Source organism: Meriones unguiculatus, chromosome 21, assembly GCF_030254825.1.
Source record: "Meriones unguiculatus strain TT.TT164.6M chromosome 21, Bangor_MerUng_6.1, whole genome shotgun sequence".
Classification (NCBI taxonomy): domain Eukaryota; kingdom Metazoa; phylum Chordata; class Mammalia; order Rodentia; family Muridae; genus Meriones; species Meriones unguiculatus.
The window spans coordinates 46,096,354-46,100,666 of NC_083368.1; the positions used below are offsets into that span (position 1 = coordinate 46,096,354).

Genomic DNA, 4,313 nt, shown 5'->3' on the forward strand with positions numbered 1-4,313 from the left:
AAGTTCAGGAGTTCATGGTCATCCTTAGCTGTATAGTGAATATGGAGCTAATAAGGGGTTACCTGAGATATTATTAAAAAATGTCGTCACTATAAGCCCAAATATTTGAACAAAATTAAAGAGGGCCTATTCCCCAATTGATATGTAAGAAAAATATTTCAGAAGCAAATAACAACCGTGCCCGAAAAGCGGCTATTACAATATTAGGACCTTTCTGAGCTCCAAATACGTGTGGTTAAGGAATATAGAACAGAGATAAGCTTTAAAATCTTAATCAAAATACAATTTGCTCTGTCGAGAAATAAGCTACAGTCACTAGACGATATACACAGTATAATAATGAATTAGCCCTTTCTGCTCGGCGGTTCTCCTGCATGGGAGCCAGCAGGAATGGCATGATCCTGAAGCCCCGCTTCTTCCACAGGAGTTAGCAGCAGCGAGTGGACACTTGGTTCCCAGCCAGAATGCAAGGTCTGTCGACTCAAGGCCCGGCAGGAGACAGCGCGCCACTTGACCCTCGTCCGCATCTGGTCCCATCTGCCCATAGTGAGGTGCCCTACAGTTAGATACCACACGGAGGTCCAAACTTGCAGGGATTTCAGCCTGGAAGAACTCCGGGTGGCTGGTATCCCTAAGAAAATGGCTCGCACTATCGGCATCTCTGTGGACCCAAGGAGGGGAAACACACCCACTGAGTCGCTACAGGCCAGTGGGCAGCGCCGGAAGAAGTACGGCTCCAAGGTCACATTTTTCCCCAGAAAGCCTTCTGCTCCCAAGAAGGGAGATAGGTGTGCTGAAGAGCTTAACTCACCCGCTGAGCTTACAGGACCTGTGATGCTCATCAGGAATGTCTACAAAAGGAGAAGGCCACAGTCATCACAGAACAGAATTTCAAGGTTTTTGCCAGTCTTCGCACAGCTCGGGCCAATGCCCGGCTCTTTGGCATCCGAGAAAAGGGCTGAAGGAAACTGCAAAGCAAGACGTTGAAAAGAAAAGCAATGCGCTGTTGGCGTATTGCAGTGAATTTTCCATAAAGTAAAGAAAAAAAAATTAAAGCAGTTTATGAAACAATGGCTAGTTATTATGTCTAATATACTAGAATTTATTCATTTTAATTTAAACAGTTTGTTTTCAGCTTTAATAGTTTCAAATTTTTAGGGTTTTCAGAGGAAAAGTTCATTTTTAACAGAGGACTATGAGCTGTTTAAAGGAGTAACTAAAGAAAATTGTCCGTATCCACTTGGGGGAGATTAATCACCCTCTCAGATTAAAAGGTTTTAATGTGCCTAGAAGATAAATAAAAGTTACAGTGGGTTTTCAAAGAATCCTGGTCCAGGAGTAGCTAATTTATATAAGATTTAGACATCAAATCGTTGCTTCTCTCCTGTAGAAACAGGTGCAAGTTAATACATAGAGGATTGTTTATAACCAAGACTCAATAGTGGGTTAAACACATTCACAGTGAGACCACGGAAGGCTGGGATGACAGCTCGCTGCTGTAAGCTTTGGGATGCTTGACTCATTGCTCCTTCATCTCTAGGCTGTTTTTTGTCACTCACCTATATAATGCAGCTTGTTCCATCTACATTCCAGGCAGAATGAAAGAAGGGGGAAATGGGTAAACCCTCTTTGAAGGGATTTAACACACATGCTCCCTCCACAAATTAGCGGTGAACACGTCCTGTTGGCCAGACCTCAGCTGCTGTAGGCACACCTAGCTATAAGAAAGACAAGCAGGATGACTATGTGCTCAGAAAAAAAAAATAAAAACAAAAGCGCTCTATAGCTATAAGAGAAAAATGGAGAGATGGATAGCATGCTCACCACCAAGTCTACCCACTCGGGAGCAAGGATTAATCGTCCAGATAATATTTTACCTTTTATGAGATCCGTAATTTGAATGTTCTGCCTGGATGAACACCAGACAAATGCTCTATGTAAACCTCTCCGACCACAATTTCATAAAGACTTCTGCACTATGAAAAGAGAGGGTGCACCTTTAAGGCAGCTTTATTCACCAGCCATAAAATACCTTAATAAATTAAAGGAGGCAGAAGCCATTGATTCAGAGATGGCTAACAGGGCATTTTATCTCTCCTAAGCAACAATTTTTAGAGTACCCTACATGTTTGCTTTTTTTACAATTTTAACTCATGCAGTATCTTTCAGTAGACAATCTCAAGAAGCTTTTATAAGCATCAATTAACTAAACTTCACAACACACTTGAGAACTGTATATTAATACATCCATTTGCATGGCAGGGAGCCAGATGAACATTACAATCAAGCAATATGAGCTGACTTGGTTTCCGCCATGTTAGGACATCACACAGGCAGACTGAAGGTTCCATGGCACTCTGATAACTGCCTTTATAGTTACCCCAGAGCTAGTGTTATTCTATGTCCAACATAAGCAATCCATGCCACTAAAACAAAGAGAAAAAGGAAGGCTTTATTTTTGAAATGCAACTTCAGCTTAAAAGAAACTGACACGTAATCTGTATATAAATCAAAGGATAATGATAAAATTGGAAAGATTTTCATCATGGAGATTTTTAGCACTAAGCTTGTAATTTGTCTCTAGATTAAATTTGAAAAGGCAACTGCTAAACTTGAGTTATTTGGTTCATGTGTCAGGAAAGGATAGTGTATATCTGATTTATTTGAATGAAATAATAAACTATACATGAATATGCATTATATGTTTTCTGAACCTTAGAGATTTGTGTTGAATAAATAATAAAAATGATAGTGAAATGCAAGCATATTTATGCATTCACCATCTTTGGTATGACATTTCTTGACAATATTTAAAATCCCAAGGTTTGTATAAATTTCATGTGTTTAAAGATTTTTCTTTTAAAACACAAGAGTTATAACCATGGGTCCTTATGGGCCAGATAACCCAATTTCAGACTCTAAGTGAAAGTTTACACATTGTGGTTATTTCTAGCAGTCTGGTCTATGTCCATAAGGCTGATGTCTATGCCTCAGTTTGACACTCAAACATGATAGGAGAAGCAAGTTACTTTCATAGAAATGAGCACGTGTCTAATCCAGTAATAAGCATCATGAGTTTATGGAATAGGAACTTATAACAGTCTCATCAAAAGCCTTTTCCAAAGCCTCTTTCTGTAGGCTTTTTTTTATGACCCTCAAAAAAGGGCAAGGTTCTAAAGTGCTTCAAAGGTGCTGATTTTTTCACATCACAATAACATGATAAATACTGAACATTTCTCCTAGCATATTTATCCTAACTAGGCTAGTAAGTAGAGCAAGGGCCTATGGCTCCTTTCTACCTGGCTCACCCTTTCTTATGGACTAACATGGTCAAAGTACTAGCAAGCCTTTATAACAAGTTACCAATCAAAGCCAAAAGTCTAACTGTATAGATTATGTTGTTTGGCTGCAGTAGGTAGAGGGGTATATTTTGAAAATAAATCTTACCTTTAATGACTTATCCTTAAGAGAAATTCTAGTCATCAAAACCTAAAAACTGTGGGAAGTCTTTTTGCAAAGAAGAGAGAGAAACAGAAAAGTTAATGGTCACTGTGGCTGTTTAGGAGATCGCTTTGTCTCCTGGGAAGAGGACTCTTTCATTCAAGAGTTTCATCTTTTATAGATGAACTCTTGTTAAGAAGGACTCATATCTCTAAGTGGGTTACCCAATAAGTGGAGCAGGGACTGTCTCTGGCATGAACTCAGTGGCAGGCTCTCTGATCACCTCTGCCTGGAGGGGTACAGCCTTGCCAGGCCACAGAGGAAAACAATGCAGCCAGTCCTTCACTTAGATTTTAGTTTTGTGCAAGGTGATAAATATTGATCTATTTGCATTTTCTACATGTAGACATCCAGTTAGACCAGCACCATTTGTTAAAATTAGTACTAGTGCTACCTCAAGATCCAGCTATACCATTCCTAAGCATATATCCAAAATATGCTTAACTATACAACAAGGATATTTGCTCAACCATGTTCATAGCAGCTCTATTCATAATAACTAGAAGTTGGAAACAACCTAGATGTCCGTCAACAGAGGAATGGATACAGAAATTGTGGTACATTTACACAATGGAATACTACTCAGCTATTTAAAATGAGGAAATAGTGAAATTTGCAGACAAATAGTGGGAATTAGAAAAGATCAACTAGAACAAGAAACAGAAAGACACACATGGTATCTACTCATTCATAAATGGTTATTAGACATATAATATAGGATAAACATACTAAAATCTATACTCCTAAAGAAGCTAAACAACAAGGAAGACCCTAGGGAAGATGCTCAATACTCATTCAGAAGGACAAATGTG

At 39.0% G+C, this 4,313-nt stretch overlaps 1 pseudogene; it reads left to right on the forward strand.

Annotated features, from left to right (window-relative positions):
- Positions 1 to 374: 374 nt before the first annotated feature.
- LOC110552610 (large ribosomal subunit protein eL13-like) lies at positions 375 to 1,039 on the forward strand (annotated as a pseudogene).
- The last annotated feature ends 3,274 nt before the right edge of the window (positions 1,040 to 4,313 follow it).